The sequence below is a fragment of the Neovison vison genome, chromosome 1 (assembly GCF_020171115.1).
Source record: "Neovison vison isolate M4711 chromosome 1, ASM_NN_V1, whole genome shotgun sequence".
NCBI lineage: Eukaryota > Metazoa > Chordata > Mammalia > Carnivora > Mustelidae > Neogale > Neogale vison.
The window spans coordinates 238,469,956-238,488,626 of record NC_058091.1 but is presented as its reverse complement, the minus strand read 5'-3'; the positions used below and the strand labels follow the sequence as shown (position 1 = coordinate 238,488,626).

The window sequence follows — 18,671 nt, the reverse complement described above, 5'->3', positions numbered from 1 at the left end:
CAGGGTCCTGGGATCGAGCCCTGTATTGGGCTCCCTGCTCAGTGGGGAGCCTGCTTCTCCCTCTCCCACTCCCTCTGCTTGTGTTCCCTTTCTCACTGTGTCTCTATCAAATGAATAAGTAAAATCTTTAAAAAAAAAAAAGATCTACTCTCTGGGTAGTGAGGAGTTGAAAGTAGTTCATGTTCATATTTGCAGTTACGGTATTCTGTATTCAACCTATTTAAATGAGCAGAGGGATAAGCTGTGAAAACTTATCTGTATTTTAGGCATGTTTCAGCTGCCATCTGCCTCATTCACTTTTGCCTCTCCTCTGAAGTACAATGTCCATTTTCATTCTTTAATCATTTACAAATTAATTTTATCTATATGATCTATTTTATCTACTTATCTATTGTTCTCTTGCAATGTTCTGCTGAAGGTTGTATCCTAGAGTGGTTTGATTAAACTTATGTTGAGCTTTTTTGTCTATACGATGGCTGCATAGTCTCCTATTCAAAAGCTTACTTAGGGGCTTTTAGAAATCCAAGAAGACGAGAAACTCAAATCAATTTTTGTGTTTGAAGATTTCATTTGCGGGTTATAACATCAATAGAGTTTGTTTTACATCTAAAATAATACACAAATGTTGCACAGAAACTGTAAATCCCAAGAATCCCCCAAGGTATTAAGTAACCTAAATTTAGATTCATAACTCTATGCGGTTAAAGGAGTGGAATAACTTCCTTTTTTCCCCCATCATTTCTTTTTTTTTTAAGATTTTAATTATTGGACAGAGACACAGGGAGAAAGGGAACACAGACAGGGGGAGTGAGAAAGGGAGAAGCAGGCTTCCCACTGAGCAGGGAGAACAATGTGGGGCTCCAGGACGCTTGAATCATGACCTGAGCCAAGGCAGACGCTTAACAACTGAGCCACCCAGGCATCCCTCCCACTGTCTTTTTTTCTTTAATTTATTTTTTTAAATTTCTTTTCGGTGTTCCAGAATTCATTTATAAATATTTTGGTTTTCCCAGATATCTTAGTGCTTTTAATTTCTATTTAATTCTCTTTTGGTCAGAGAAGTTACTCTGCATGATTTCAGGTTTTTAAAATTTATTGAGACTTAGACAAATCAAAAGAGACTCCTACTCTCACAAAACAAACTGGGGGTTGTGGCGGGGAAAGTGGTAGGGAGAGGGTGGTTGGGTTATGGACATTGGGGAGAGTATGTGCTATGGTGAGTGCTGTGAAGTGTGAAGTCTGACGATTCACAGACCTGTACCCCTGGGGCAAATTATACATTATATGTTAATAAAAAATTAATTTAAAAAAAAGTTTTTAAATAATTTTTTAAAATTATTGAGACTTATTTTATGGCTCCACATGCAGTCTATCTTGGTGAATTTACCAAGTGCACTTGAAAAGAATGTGTATTCTCCAGTCTTCAGGTGTAGTGATTTGTAAATATAACTGGGAGTTAGATTGTCTTTAGTGGTTTTCTCTAATTCTATCAGCTGCTCAGAGAGCAGCATTAAAACCTTTATTATTTTTTATATTATTTATATTATTTTTATATTATATTTTTATTATTTTTTTTATATTAATACAAGTTTTATTATTTTCCTTCCTTTAGTTATGTTCATTTTCACTTCATGCATTTTGAGGCTCTGTTATTAGGGATATATATACATTTATGATAGCTAAAAACTTCCTGATTTATTGATTTCTTTATCATTATGAAATATTTCTTTATTGCTGCCAATACTCTTTTTTTCTTCTCTGAAGTATATTTTTTATGACACTAAAGTGGCCATTCCAGTCTCATGTTTAGTATTTGCATGGAATGCATACTTATTTACTTAAAGTAAGTCTACTTACTTTCTGTTTTTTAAAATTTAAAATGTGCCCTTGTAGGGCTCCTGGCTGACTCAGTAGAGCATGTGACTCTTGATATTGGGGTTGTAAATTCTAGCCCAACGTTGGGTATAGAGATTACTTTAAAAAAAAAATTGACTAGCTAACAGACCCATGAAGGGATGCTCAACATCCCTCAACATCAGGGAAGTATAAATCAAATCTATCATGAGATACAACCTTACGCCTATCAGAATGGCTAAAATTAACAACACAGGAAACAATAGGTATTGGCAAGGATGTGGTAGGGGGACTCTCTTAACACTGTTCGTAGAATGCAAACTGGTGCAGCCACTCTGGAAAGTAATATGAATGTTTCTCAAAAAGTTAAAAATAGAACTACCCTATGACCCAGCAATTACACTACTAAATATTTACCCAAAGGATACAAAAATAGTGATTGGAAGGAGCACATGCCCCTCAATGTTTATAGCAGCATTAGCAACAATAGCCAAAGTATGGAAAGAGCTCAAATGTCCATCAGATGATGAATGGATAAAGAAGATGTGGTAGGCTCCCTGCTCAGTGGAAAGCCTGTTTCTCCCTCTCCCTCTGCTGCTCCCTCACTTGTGCTCTCTCTCTCACCATCTCTCTCTCTGTCAAACAAATAAATTAATAAATATATGTTTTTTTTTAAAAGAGGTGGTACATATACACAATGGAATATTACTCAACCATAAAAAAGAATAGACTCTTGCCATTTGCAACAATGTGAATGGAGCTAAGGTATATTATGCTAAGCGAAATAAGTGAGTCAGAAAAAGATAAATGACATGTGATTTATTTCATATGTGAAATTTAATAAACAAAACAGATGAACATAAGGAAAAAGAGAGAGGCAAGCCATAAAACAGACTTTTAACTGTAGAGAACAAACTGAGGGTGCTGGAGGGGCAGGTGGGTGGGGGGACTAAATGGGAGATGGGTATTAAGGAGGGCACTTGTGATGAACACCTGGTGTTATATTAAAATCATTAAATTCTACTACTGAAACTAATATTACACTACATGTTAACTAACTAGAATTTAAATAAAAACTTGAAACATTTAAAAAATTAAATAAACAAATACATACATACATATATACACATACATAAAGTGTGCCCTTGTAGAAAGAGTATTTTGGATCTTGTTTCTTTATCCATTTCACTGATCTCTGTCTTTTAATTGAAAGGGTTAGCCCAATAACATTAGAGTAAATTTTGATGTGTTTGAATTTGTGTTCTCTAATATATTATTTGTCTTTTATTTGTCCCTTCTTATTTTGTTCTTCAGTTTCCCCTTAACTGTTGTCTTCTGAATTACTAGAATATTCTTTATAATATCTTTCCATTTTTAGATATATCTATTTTAACCTATATATGTACTTTCATTTTTTAGTGTTCGTTCTAAGGATTATAGCATACCTCTTAACTTTTCTTAGTCTACTCACAGTTACTAGTATACCATTTTCATAAAATATAGAAATGTTGTGGGGCACCTGTGTGGCTCAGTAGGTTGAGCCTCTGTCTTCAGCTCGGGTCATGATCTCGGGGTCCTGGGATTGAGTCCTGCATTGGGCTCTCCACTCAGCAGGGAGCCTGCTTCCCCCTCTCTCTCTGTCTGCCTCTTGCCTACTTGTGATCTCTCTCTCTTTCAAATAAATAAATAGTATCTTTAAAAGTATATAGAAACTTTGCAACTGTGGAAGACCATTTAGTTCTTCCTATGCTATTGCTTATGTTATTATTTCTGTATTAAATGCCGAACTATATTAGCCGCACAAGACAAAATTACAATTTCTTTTTTTTTAAAGATTTTATTTATTGATTTGACAGAGATCACAGGTAGGCAGAGAGGCAGGCAGAGAGAGAGAGAGAGGAGGAAGCAGGCTCCCTGCTGAGCAGAGAACCCGATGTGGGGCTCGATCCCAGGACCCTGGGATCATGACCTGAGCCAAAAGCAGAGGCTTTAACCCACTGAGTCACCCAGGTGCCCCCAAAATTATAATTTCTGATTAAGTAGTCAAAAGGCCATTTGTTCCTTTAGAGTTGATTTTCCTTATAGTATCTTTTCATTTTGACCCAAAAGAACTTCATTTAGAATTTTTTTGTAATGCGTGTGTGCTGCAACAATTTCTCTTCCTTTTCCTCTATGTGAAAATGTATTTATTTTTCAAGTATTTTGGATGATATAGAATTCTGGGTTGATAGAGTCCATTCTTACAGCATTTCAGAGATTTTATTCCACTGTCTTCCCGCCTCTATGATTTCTGATGAGAAGTCTATAGGTATTTGAGTCATTGTTCCCTTTTTGTAATATTGTTGTTTTTGTTTCTCCATTTGGGGGGGCGAGGGCACCAATTTCCAGGTGGCTTTTTTTTTTTTTTTTTTTTTAACTTATCTTTGTTTCGGAAGTTTGATTGTGATATGTTCATTTGTGCTTTTCTTCATATTCACCCTGTTTGGAATTGACAGAGTTTATTGAATCTACAAATTTATGTTTTTCACCAAATTTGGAAAATTTTTAGTTTTAATTTCTTCAAATATTGTTTGGTTCTCTTCTCTCTCTCCACTCTGGATTCCAATTATTTACATATGATACATCTTGATATTGGCTTTATCATAGTAGGGTTAAAGTTTGGTCTTTAATAATATTCATTCCTTGTATTCCTTTCTTGTCCAATAGGTGTCTGAGACTTTGTTTATTTTATTTCATTTCTTTTTCTCTCTCAATTAATATTTGATCATTTGTATTGCTCTGTTTTCAGGTTCACTGCAATTTGCCTTTGTTATTTCCATTCTTCTACTAAGCTCACCCAGTGAATTTTTATTTGAGATATTCTGCTTTTTAGTACTAAATTTCCATTTGGCTCTTTTTTATATTTTCTATTTCTCTGTTAAGATTTACTTTCTTTCCATTCATACTAGCACATTTTCCTTTATTTTATTAAATATAGTAGCTACTTTTAAGTCATTGTCTGCATTATCTCAGGTTTGATGATGAACTTCTAAACGGTCTTTACCCTTGAGAATATATCACATTTTCCTGATTCCTTATATGCTAAGAAATTTTGAATTGTGTCCTGGATATTACATATATTTTGTGGAGACTGCATTCTATTATATTCCTTTGAAGGATGTTAATATTTTCTAGTAGAGGAAGAACTTGATTGGATTAAAAATATAAATTTTCTCTTGTTTGTGATGGGCAATCGTTCAAATTTTAGTTTAGTTCTTTTAGCTTTAGCATTGTTTTCTATATGTATGGTTTGGGGCTCTCTAAAGACATGGGAAGAATTCAGGTACAGACTTTAAAGATCCCTTTTTTGGTTCTCTCTAGCTCAAGTCTCCTCCCCTACTCCCCTCCCTGCTTGCTTGTTGCCACTGGCTCCTTCCTCTTGTTCCTCATGGAAGAGAAACTGAGGGCTATCTGTGCTTTAGTTTCCTCATGCTTTGCCACAATCATGACTGTCTTCATTCCAAAGCAATGGAAACTCCATGCTAATCCCTTTTTCCAAATTTTGACTCCATCCCACTTCCCCTCAAATCTCCCTGCTTTTGCTTATTTTCAGGAGCTCTCAAAGAGTTGCTTTATAAATTTGTCCAGAGGCTACATTTGTTTTCTCTGAAAGGCCTGTTGTGACCTTACTTAGATATACTGGATTCAGCTTCAGATCTTATGTTTTTAAGTTTTTGTTAAATGTCATATTTGTCCAATAATTAAATATCATAATTTCTTTATTTTTGGCTAAAGCGTTTGGAGAGTGAGATATCAAGAAATATATGTTCTTAAAGGAATAAACTTTAACCTTGTTGGATGTAGGGTAAAGATGATATAAAACACTATGATAAAACCAGTCCATTTAAGTAAAATAAATTCAAAGAAGTAAGCAGACTTTTTCAGTGAACATATAGGATTCATGCAAGCCATATGAAATACATTATAATGTGAGATCTTTTTATTAAGGAAAACAAAATACTGCTGTGAATGTGATTCTGTGTTTTTTTACTACATCATGAACTCAGAATTTTGGAGACAAATCTGAAGTCAATGAATTGGCTTGTTTACTATTGATTGAGAGTATAAATTGGCACAAAAAATGTAGGGCAGCATTTTGGCCTAATTAAAAATTAAATGTGCATACTTTTAACTAAGTACCTTTCAGAATAAACACACAGGCATATGAATGCACATACTTTCAGAAATGTACCTAAATATTCAATCATGGAGTAAAAATAAATTATGAAATATCCATACATAACTGAATATCCATCCTTAGCTATTAGTAGGAATGAAACTGAATTTTAGGCACTGACATGGAAGGATGTCCATCATATATCTTTTGTTTGGTTGGTTTTTGTTTTCTTTTAAAGATTTTGTTTATTTGAGAGAGAGGGAGAGAAAGCAGGAGCAGGGGGAGGGGCAGAGGGAGAAGCAGGCTCCCCGCTGAGCAGAGAACCTGAGTGGGGCTCGATCTCTGATCTGTCTGGACCCTGGGATCATGACCTGAGCCGAAGGCAGACACTTAACTGACTGAGCCACTCAGGCATCCCTGTCCATCATATATGTTAAGCAAAACTAAAACACCGAAGTTTCATGATAATGTATAGCATATGGTTACATTTTGACAAAATATATATGTACATTTTATATGTGTATAAATAAAAAGTCTGTAGGGATGTACAATTGTCTGTTAAAGGTGTAGTCTATAGGAGAATGGGATTTGAAAGGACTTCTACTTTTTAAATTTTTTTTACAATTCTGGGTGAATTGAATTTGTATAAGAACCTCTTATTGAACCTAAATCAAGTAAATACAAGACCAATAAAAAATAAAAATAAATTACATAGTATAACTAAAATTATGTCCTTTAAAAACCTTAAATATATGGATATGTTGTATTTACTTGTTCAAAAAGCACATGTGTATAATAGAGGCTCTCTTTTACAGCAGTAAAAGCTGTATTTTGGTGGCTAGTGGTCCCCAGATTTTTTTTCCTTTATTAGTTGCTTCTAAGAATATCCAGAACACCAAGTACACTTTGCTTTGGGTAGGTCTTCTGTACAATTTTCTAAGTATTTCAGAAAGGGAGCTATATATAAGAAATAAGGAGTATTGCTATGCCAGAAAAGGAGAGTAAGGCCAGTACAGGAAGCAACTATCAAAGGATAGGGGATAACTCTGCCCCTTTACCACAATGTCCACATTCATTCAGAAGATATTTATTCAATTGTAATTTTATTTTTTAAAAAGATTTTATTTATTTATTCAGTAGAGAGAGAGAAAGAGAAAGCATAAGCAGAGAGCCCCACTGAGCAGAGAGCCCCAAATTTGGGGGCTCAATCCAAGAACCCTAGGATCATGACCTGAGCCGAAGGCAGATGCTTAGCTAAGCTTGACTGAACCACCCAGGCGCTCCTATAATTTTAAATCTTCAGCCCAGACCCTTCTGCTGAGTTCCAAACTCTATCTGATTGCCTAACATCTCTGCTTGGCTTTTTTCAGGCAGTTCACACGTGTCTAAAATAGAATCCTTGATTTCCAGACCTGCTCAGACCATCTCTTCCCATAATCCTTAGAAACTGGTTCCATTGTCCACCCAGTTGTTCATGGCAGAAGTTGGGGGGTCATTCTTGACAGCTACCTCTCTAAAGGGTATCTTGTCATTGCTCTTTAATTAATCAGTCCTATAAATTCCACCTCTGAAACTTAGTTGACAGGTGTCCATCTTCGACCAACAACTGCTACCTTGGTCCACATCACCATCTTATCTCCCCTAAATGGATGCAATAGCCTTGTGACTAGTTTTCCTGCACCCTTATCTCATTCTCCATATAGCAATTATGGAGATATATATATATATATATATATATATATATATATACACACACACACACACACATACATACATACATACATACATATACAATGAATCATCTCATGTACTGCTTAAAACCTACAATGGCTTTTTACCTTGGAATAAATGGAATAAAATCCAAACTCTTTATGGTAATGTACAAGACTGTAAGATCCCTCCCCTGGTTGTTTTCCATCCATCTTAGGCCCATTGCTCTCTATGCTTTAGCCACACTGTCTTTGTAATCTTTAAGTCTGGCTGACTTTTTCTACTTTAGTACCTTCACACTTGTTGTTCTCCCAGCAGGGAATGCTCTCCTCACTAGTCTTTGCTTGGCTAGCCTCTTCTTATCCTTCAGGTCACAATTTTTAAACGTCACCTCCTCCTGAAGGCCTTTGCTGATAGCTATTTCTAAATATATTTCCTCCAGGGATCCTTTATCATAATTTCTTGGTTGTTTCTGACATTTTTACATTTTACCTACTTATTTGTTCACTTGTTTATCATCTACCTCCCTTACTGCACTACTCCATGATCAATATCATGTCTGTTTCTTTTGCCATTGTTCCCCCAGTAGCCAGCAGATTGTCTGACAGGTAATGGTTTTTCATTCAATATTTGTAGCATGAATGAGTAAACTCTGTGTCTTAAGCATGTTGAACAGGGAAAATATCTACATGTATTACCTCAATTTGACATATAAATTAAAACTGTACATAAGAAGTACCAAGAAAGTATTATAGTTATAACAATTTAGTTATAGATATATATATATAACTAAATACAGATTTAATTTTATATATATAGTTAACTATATATAGTTATATAGTTATTTAGTTCAGTCCTTGCCACAAAGTTAATGTTCAATAAATGTCAAATGGATGAAAAGTTCCCCAGCATCTGAGGGTGGACATGATTTTGTGTGTGTGTGTGTATCTAAACAAGTATTTAATGCATATATTCCAAACATCGGGAGAATAAACTATTGTTTAAAATGATGTTTGTTCTATGTAAGAAAATCAAGAATATCACCTGTGTGTGCTCATAGAATAAAAGCATTCCTATTCTACTTTAACAGTTCATTCCAATTAATTATTCTATCAGATATCAAGTAAGTTCTTTTCTTTAAATAATCTCTACCCTCAATGTGGGGCTCAAACTCACAACCCCAGGATCAAGAGTCACGTCCTTTGTGGACTGAGCCCGTTGGACACCCCAAGTAAGTTCTTGGATGGAAGATCTGCATTGGAGAGACAGCTGGGACATGTTTTATTTTAATAAAAATATAGTGAGATTGTTTTGTTCAGACTTATCTCTGCCATTAAGATTCTTATACCCTAGGGGAATCTGGGTGGCTCAGTGGGTTAAGCCTCTGCCTTCCGATCAGGTCATGGTCTCAGAGTCCTGGGATCAAGCCCTGTTTCTGGCTCTCTGCTCAGCAGGGAGCCTGCTTCCCTCCCTCTGCCTGCCTCCCTGCCTACTTGTGATCTCTCTCTGTCAAATAAACAAATAAATAGATTTTAAAAATATTTTTAAAAAAAGATCCTTAAATCCTATCTTAAGGCCATTTTTTTCTCTAAAAATTCTGAAATTTAAAAATTAAAATAGACATAAGGTAAAATTAAATGGAACTGAAATACACATATTTCTCAAGGGTATGTTCCAAAATAACTCTGTATGGTGAATATTATATCTAAATAATAGTAAGCTTGAAAATCACATAAATTTTTCAAGTACAATGTTCCTACTTGTATTGGTACCACCTTGAGAAATTGTCATGGATGCTAAAAATTGAGAGCCACTAAACTTAACTAAATCAAGGAAGAAAAGAAATGTCTCCATCTAGACATTCAAACTTTTCTGCCTTTAAGATCAGTGATGAGTGAGGGTTTGTTGGAGAATTATGAAATGTCTGCTTGCCTACAGGATTTATGCCATATACTTAATGTTGACTCAATAATCTTGATGCATATTAAAATATTTCTTTAATGAGATTGGCACATACTAGATTATGAATCCTTGATGAATTTGAATTTAAATCTAGCTTCATTAGACCAACATACAAGAGTTTTTGAAAAAGTTATATGGAAATAAATGTGATTTCCTACTTCCTGCATTTCCAAGTTAGCACTTCCTGTTTAACACCACTGAATCCCTTCATATTTTTTTTTCCAAAATATATTGGCCCTGGGGGAAGTAAGATTAGGGAATACTTAATGATAATTTTGTGTTTGTCTGCAACCTACAATTGCCAGGTTCTCAGAATTATAAACTGCGTTTTCAACCAGAGATGCAATATTCATTCTTGTACCCAGGAAATCACAGCCTGACTTTATCAAGGTGATTGCTACTTTCTTAACACATCAGTATTGACCTGTGGAAAGAATGACTTTTTGTAATTTGAAAATCCTCTTTATTCCTCAACTCTTTGTAGCTTAAGGAGCACTAAATTCGCATATTCTAAGAGACAGAGCTGTCCAGTATATACTATGTATGCATTGATTTATGAACCAATGAATGTTTCATATACAGTTGAGATTTTAAATGAGCTTATAATAATTGGATCAAAGGAATACTAGTCTTGCTTAAGGGTACTGTAGACAACTAATCATGGGAGGTTATGATGAAATTTTAATTGTAAAGGATATTAAAAATCCTAGGGTGACAACTCTGTTATAATAGATGTAACATTGAATTGGAAAGAGAGAAAGTGCAATTTTTACCCATGTCTGCTTGAAATCAACTCCGTATTTCTAGTAAATTATTGAACTATTCTCTGCCTCAATTTTATATCTTTGTTAAAGTTACCACTCCATTGTCTTTGGTTCACTGGATTTATTGGAGAATTCTCCAATAGATTTAGATTTAAAAAAAAAAATCACAGGTTAAAGTGTTGATTGATTGGGGAATTTTATGTCTATTTTTTTCCTGTTCATTGCTGAAAACCTGAAGTTGGCATCAGCCAATTATAGATGCCTCAACTTAAATGATTTTAAGATCTTTTGAGACCATTAATTCAGAGATGCTGTATAAATAGAACCAGTACTAGATTTTCTTCCACTCTACCTTATTCTGTCAGTTAGGTAGAATAAGCTTTTTTTTGCTTGTAATATAAAAAAAGAGAGAGAATGCAGAAGGTTGGATTCCCCCCCTTTTTTTACTCCCTTCTTCTCAGGTTATTTGGATAATTTCAAATAACCCCTTCTTTTTTCTGGCTAATAATCACTGAGAACTTATATACTGAAATTTTTACATGCTTTATCTCAATAAACATTTATAGTAAGTACTATGTGTTTCTTATTTTACAAAGCTGAGTTTTAGGGAAATTAAACAACTTTTTCAAGGACACGTAATTAGTAAATAGTAGAGCTAGATCTTGAATCATAGAATTTGATTTTACTTTAAGCAGGAGTACTAGAAGAGGGCCCTACCTAGATGCATGCTTTTAGCATTCAGTGTGATTTTAAACCTTGAAGGAGCTGTTGAGGGGGGTCTCTATAATTGCTAGTGGAATTTATAATTTTTATAATTTATAATTTTATAATTGCTAGTGGAATCTTAGATCTTACTATCTTAAAGATGCTTTGTAAGAAATTCTGAGGTTACTACAAATTGAAGAATCTATATGTCTTTCCTGAATCACTTTTTAAAAAGGAGCTTTTTTTAAAAGTTATTTATTTATTTATTTGGGAGAGAGAGAGACAGAGAGAGACAGAGCACAAGGGAGGAGGAGAGGGAGAAGCAGGCTTCCCACTGAGCAGGGAGCCTAACTTGGTGCTAGATCCCAGGACCCTGGGATCATGACGTGAGCCAAACACAGATCCTTAACTGGCTGAGCCACCCAGGTACCCCAAAAAGACCTTTGATGAAAGTTTTTTAGATAACCTTAATTATCTCATCAAAATACCTTAAAAGATTTTTTAATATTCACTGAAAACACACTACATATTAACTTAGCTAATTTAAAGGATTTATATTTTACCCAACTTACAATGTATTGTATACATAACCGCTGAAGGAATTATGTAACAACATCTATCTCAAGGAATACATGAGTGGGATTTATATCAGAAAAGTCCAAATCATTTGTAAAACCTCATTTGTAAATTTAAGCAAAATATATGGGTGGGAAGATAATAAAGGAAAGCTTGGGGTAGGAAATAAAAATTTATTTTGTATCATAATTTTATCAAGTCTTATCATTAAAAAAATCAGAAGATCCAATCAAAGTCTCAAAAAGAAAAAGAAATTTGTAATTATGGAAAAAATGAAATAGAATCCCATTTGAAATACTTGGAAGTTAATAGCTTTCGAGTCCAAATAATACAATTATTTAAACAATTTTATTGATTTATTTGACAGAGAAAGGGAAAGAGACAGACATCAAAAGCAGAAGGAGAAGCAGGCTTCCCTCTGAGCAGGGAGACCAATGTGGGACTTGATCCCAGAATCCTGGGATCATGACCCAAGTTGAAGGCAGACGCTTAACCGACTGATCTACTTGGGTGTCCCAAATAATACAATTCTTAATCAGGAGTACATGTGTAATGGTCAGATATTATAGCAGAATCTCAAGAAACAGAGGCATGGAAAAAATTTTCCTGGAGATTCTGATCCAGTATTTATATCAATACCAACCTCACTGTGCTCTTGTGAGGATTAAATGAGATAATATGTATAGAAATAATAACTGTTAAGTGCTAAGGCATCAGGGTGAAAGAGGGATCCCCAAAGCCAACAATTACCTCATACTTTGAATATATGAACAGATACTTCTGAGAAATATCTGAGAGGTACAATTTTGTTTGTTTGTTTTCTAAGCAGCAAGCAAATTATGGCCTTCACTTAGAATGAGCCCAGGTCATATCTTGGAAAACAGTTTAAATTCAAAGAACCACAATAATATGTATGGTGGGTTTTTTTGTTTTTTTGAGAAAAAAAAAAAACCATCCAAATCAATGAATGCTTTGGCTAAAACCCACTTAGGAACAAAGATGTTCGTTAGTGCCAGATTCCTGTCTTAGTTCATTCTATGGCTAAAATCCCAAGAATTACAAGGAGAAACAGGGCCAGACAAGGATTTCTATTAAAATAAGAGGCCTCAAGTGATGAATGGAAACTTGGAACAAGTTTTAATGGCAATGCTAGAAGCCAGAAATTAGTTTAAATACAAACTTAGTAATTTCTGGCAGGTATTGAATCTCAAATGGAATATTGGTGCTATTTTCAGTGAGTTGGAAACATGGCTAACCTAGGCAGTTGTTTTCATTCCAGAGAACTCAGTTTGTTCCTGGATTGGCTTGGACACTTGATGCTTCCTTGTCCTGAGTCATTGATAAAATGTTAAATAGGCTAAGACCAGTCAGTTGGATTGCTGTATTCACCCAGTTAGATTTAACATTCTAAAGCATTCCTTCATTAATAAACACTCTTTGGCAGTGTTATTCACACAGTTCAGCAATCACCTAATTATACTGTTTTGCAGCTTTTCTTTCTTCATTTTGTCTGCAAGGTTATATTGGGAGATTTTGTTTAACTGTCTCTGTGAACTTCAGAGAAGTTGTGCCTGTAGAATTTCCCTTATCAAAGACTCTGGTAACTGAAAATCTAGAATGCCAATGTGAAATATTTTCTTAAGTCTATGCAGTTGGCTTGATGTTACCAGTTTGGTTAAGTAGTCCCTAGCATGAATGCTATCATTTCTAATGCTCATAAACAATCACTTTATTAATATCAGAGTTTTGAAGGAATTTATATCAAATTCAAAGGTACTCTTTTAAAAAAAATAGGAAAATTAGTTCCCTGGTCACATCTGTAAATTCTTCCATTACCCTGGAAGATCATATATCTTGTTAAAGACACTTGACTTACTTCTGGCACCAATCTTGAGGTTTAAGTTCTGCTTAAAACATTTCCTTCGATGAAAAACAAAGAATCTGGGCAATACATTTTCTAAATATCTTTCAACCTTTAACATTCTATAATTTTTGTTAGGCTATCTCCATTGAGAATACTGATAGAGAAGCAGAGCCAGAAACTAAATCAACAGTTTGGTTTTATCTGTTAGTGTTGCACTGTCTGCCCCAGTCCTTTAACCTAGTCTCTCCTTTTACTGTTACTCATCCAAAGATAGTTTGAGTCCCTTTGTTTATTCTAAGCAATTTTTAAATGCCTCAGTTCAGAATCAATAGTATATTAGTTTTTCAGAACTAAAAATGTAGAGGTTTCTCCCTGAAAGCTAATGCCTTCTGGAGGGAAGGGAATGTGAAAAAAAATTTAGCTGTCATGTTACATGAAAAATCTTTTTTATGTCCCCATCCACTGGGTGGTGTATCTATAGAGAATGCTGTATCCATATAGGGAAGTATTTGACTTCTGGAGATGCATAAAGACCAGAAGTCCTGGTCCTTTATAACAAAGTGAAAATTTTTAACAACTTTGGGGTTGCACTAATGAAAATCCTTCCTGATTTGGCAGATATTCTCATCATGATCCACCCAAAAAGCCCAATCAAACTGATGGAGTATGTCCCCTTGCCCCACGGCCAAAACACTCCAGATGGTTTGGTTCTGATCATCTCAAAGTGAGATTATTTGTAATGATGCAATAATAAAGGAAAAATATATGTGAATTGGGAGAGTTTACTGAGTGCTGGTATTTTTCTTATAGCCTTAATTCAGTTGTGTTGTGATTGGTTTTGCTCTTGTGTCCAGTGACTTCATGATAGATTCATTTTACAAATATAATGAAGGGATATAATTGAGGAATACTATCTCAAAATTATTGTCTACCATGGGGATAAACAAAACTGTGTCTACCATGACACAAAACCTTGCCTATCATGGCACTTCTCTTAACCTGTCACTTTTTTTGTTAGTTACAAGCAGCAAGTACTTGTACTTTATGATTACAATATAAAGTAGAAAGAATGATCACTTAATACTTTTGGGCAGAGCCTTTTTTAGAGTTCAGCAACTTTATTAGTGGGATTCAGTTCTCCAGGGGTATATACAAATATGAAATACAAAGCATTTCAAATTTTAAAGGAAAAAAATCCACAGTAAATTCATTTCAGACTCTTGAGCCCCCTCTCCATTAGACATAGTCTGTCCATATACAACGAAGAGGACAAGCCCAAACTGTAGCAGCTCTTGAATTTGCCAAAAAGGATCTGAAGAAAATGACACAATTATCATTTATTGAGAGTTTATAGGGTTTCCCACACTGTGAAGAATACACAGAAGTGGGGCGCCTGGGTGGCTCAGTGGGTTAAGTCTCTGCCTTTGGCTCAGGTCATGATCTCAGGGTCCTGGGATCGAGGCCCACATCAGGCTCTCTGCTCAGCAGGGAGCCTGCTTCCTCCTCTCGCTCTGCCTGCCCCTGTGCCTGCTTGTGATCTCTCTCTCTCTGTCAAATAAATAAATAAAATCTTTTTAAAAAAAGAATACACAGAAAAATACTTCTTTTGCAGGTTGCTTATAATTCAGGTGAAGAGATACTATTAAAGCATTCGGATGAATGAAGAATGACACATGTCAGCATTCAGAAATATGTGGTAGACTGCGGAAGAGTGGGGAAAAAGGCCATTATGAGACTAGACAATGTTTCTTGGATTAGATGAGTTTTAAGCTGGATTTTGGAATGTCTGTAAGACTTGGGGAGAGCAAAAAGAAGAAGCTGTTTCTATTTCAGAGAATTGCAGAAGCTGTATATTTAGTTCTGTTCAAAAAACATTAATTAAGTGCCTACCACTGTGCTGTATGCTGGAGATTACAGCATGTTTGGGAACTCTGCTGTGCTCTGTTGCTCAAGTATTTTCACGTATCCTAAAAAGTTGAAAAAAAAAAAAAAAGTTGAATCTCTGGAGACACCTGGGTGGCTCAGTTGTTAAGCATCTGACTTCGGCTCATGTCATGATCTCAGGTCCTGGGAACGAACCACCACATGAAGCCCTGTATCAAGCCCCACATTGGGCTCTGCACTTAGGGGGGTCTGTTTACCCCCCTCCCTCTGCCTCTCATCCCCGCTTGCGCATGCTGTGTCTCAAATTAATAAATGAAATCTTTAAAAAAAAAAAAAAGGTGAATCTCTTGTGAGGAAGCAAATCCCTTGAAGGAATTCTCATGACAGAAGTCCCTTTTCCTTAGCGATACAAAAAGGGACTGGTTTTCGTTTTCAAAATATAGGCTAAGCTCTAGAAGTAATTGGGAAAGCTTAACTTTGGTGCACACTCAGCTTCCCATCATCACTGACTTCCGCCATGCTATATAGATACTGTCAAGTATTATGTGATAATAAACTGTTGCATTTTAATAATAATAATAGTTACAACATACTTGTCAGTCACTATGTAAATTGCTTTAAATACAACATCTTGTATAATCATAACTACCCTTACTTAATATTGTCTGTCTTCCCTGATTAAAATGAGTAAACTGAAGCCTACATTTCAGGGCATGTCCAAGGCCATATGGTTAGTCACTGGCAAGTGGATGACCAACTCCAAAGTCTGTGTTCCTAAACACTGTGCTACTCTGCTTTTTCATAGGTGTTCTTGAAGGTCCAAGGGAAGGAGTACAAAGTAAGGGAAGCAGTGGTCAAGGCATTAACATTCATATTGTCGACAGGACACTTGCCAGCAATCTGAGCAATCTCATTCCACCAACTAGGAAGGTTGGCAAGAGGCTTAGTACAGTAGAGTGTGGAACAAAATCATTGTAGTGCCAAATATAGTACAATCTCTTTAGGACAATGTCTTTGAAAAGATGACTGATTTGTGTTGGCTTTCTGTTTGCCTTCTCAATCACTGAGGGTGTGAATACTAGTTGAAACTTATGATCCTGACACATCAAAATAGATAACCTGGCAGGTGTCCTTCCTGAAAGATGACAAAATTGCTAAAAGACAAGCCTTGTTTTTTCTCTAGAGATGTGACACTTGGGGGCTCCCATTAAAGACTTTACAAAGCCTCTGTCACTTTAAGTGTCACTCTTCCTTAAGTGCCTATGATCTTTTCAGGGGCACAGATCCATGCATGGTCAATACCCAGTGGCCAGGTTTCTGAGCTGTGGGCAGAGGTGGCAGTGACTGTCAGGCCCTGGGAGGAGATGAAAAAAGAAAAGGTCACTCTTCCTGACAACTTATAACTTGATTCCACTTATAAGCCATTTATTTTCAGAAATAAGTAATGGGTGAAGACACAGGCCAGGCCTACAATTCATGCACTTGAGAGTTTAAGGCTTTCTGAGATCAAATTACCATAGCAAACAGAGGCAGAGTTATTGTAGGGACATTTGGGGAGGAAGCAGACAGAGAAGGAGAAGCCAGAGACCTAAGAAAAGAGACAGGAATAGTATGTGATGGAAATTGCTTCCCACTCTGCACCCTTGAAGGAATGAAGAGGACAAATAAGAAGCAGCAGTGATAGGAGGAATCTGGGAGCATCTCTGGAATCAAATTGGTTGGGTTGTGGAGTATTGTCAGCAAGTGCACTTAGTGGGTGGGAAGGAAGGGAGATCCTAGTTCAGGCCTTTGAAATCTGGGTGTTAGGATCATTGCCTTGGCCCCTTCAGCCATCTCCTCAAGGAGGGAAGAATGCCAAATGTCAGCTCTCATTCTGGCTTTATTCCAGCCCATAGCTAGAAAATGACCCACAGAGGGAGATCGAGGAGTAAGAGGATGCTGGGAGATGAGAAAGGGACAGGACTTTTTGGTGAGTGCTTTTTGCACGTGGGGCAATGGATTTTAAATTCCTGTCAAGAGAGGAGATGGCCTGGGAAGAGTGGGTGTCTGGAACAGAGAAGAAGAGGCAGTGACACAGCACAGAGACACTTCCTCTGATCCTTTAGCCTTCTCATTCACTGAAGAGAAACTGGTTGTCTTTTTGTTGTCTCTGTAGCAATACACGGTTGAGTCTTAGGAGAAAGGAGGGCCAGAGGTGGAAAGGAACCTCATATTTATGGGAGGGGAGCTGCAGCCATCGAAACTGCTGACTGTTGTAAGATAAATCCCAATGTCCCCCATTTTGCTTAATAACAGCAGATTTTTCACTGCAAAGCATTCATGGAGTCCAAATTCTAGTCTGGCTTGGGAGATCAAGAATCACCCTCTTGATGTAATGGTTTTGCAGGCTCTTGAAGACATTGTCATCTGTTCAAGAAAAATTTTTAAATCACTCTTGAAAGAACAAAGAAAATGTCTTGGATGATAAATTTAAAAAATTTGGAGTAAAAGAAGGAAAAACTTGAGGGAAGAATTTTTTAAAAATTTTACCAGATTTCCCCACTATGATACAAAGGGGTCAAATAAGACCTTCGCCTGCAGTTTAATGGAGCCCGTTTTTAAAATAAAATTTTGGATATTTTCTTGGTTATTTGCCAAGGTACACGCTGAAAGCTAGCGCCACTTGGCTACTAGCAGAACTGAGTATTGGGATCCCAGGATGTTTAGGGCTTGCGCCGCAGAAGAGAACCGCACTTGCCATCCTCCTCCCTTTGCCCCAGGAGTTGAATACTTTCTGCACTATTCAGGAGTATTGTAGGGAAAACGTTGGGGTCAGGTGAATAATCCCCATCGTCAGCAACCCCAGAGCGCCTTCCCTGCGCTTATTTCTCTTGAATGTGGAGCCGCCGCCCAGATGCCCCTACTAAGCTAAGGCCCCGAGTTTATTTTCCTGAATCGCGCTTGGAAATCTTTTCCTGGGAAGGTGATAGCCCAAGTCCTAGAGACAGAACTGCTTGTCCTAGAATAATCTCTTTACGAGACGCGTTAGCCGGCGGAGGGACCGTGGAGACTGGCTGAGCAGGGAGCTGGGGGCAGGGAGAAAGGGAGTGGCCGCGTTCCCGCGGTCTGCCGGGATCCCGCGGGGCCAGGCTGAGGGAGCCGGGGCTGGAGTGGCTGGAGCGACCGATCAGTCCCGGTCGCCGTCTGCCACCTCGGT

The 18,671-nt window shown here is 36.6% G+C and overlaps 2 protein-coding genes across 3 annotated transcripts in view; both read left to right on the top strand.

The window, feature by feature from the left end:
- The window catches only part of LOC122890444 (protocadherin alpha-C2), a 113,675-nt gene that overhangs the window by 49,098 nt on the left and 45,906 nt on the right, over positions 1-18,671 (top strand). The gene's annotated exons all lie outside the window — the stretch shown is intronic.
- Positions 1-18,671, top strand: part of LOC122890468 (protocadherin alpha-12-like) — a 91,652-nt gene that overhangs the window by 57,247 nt on the left and 15,734 nt on the right.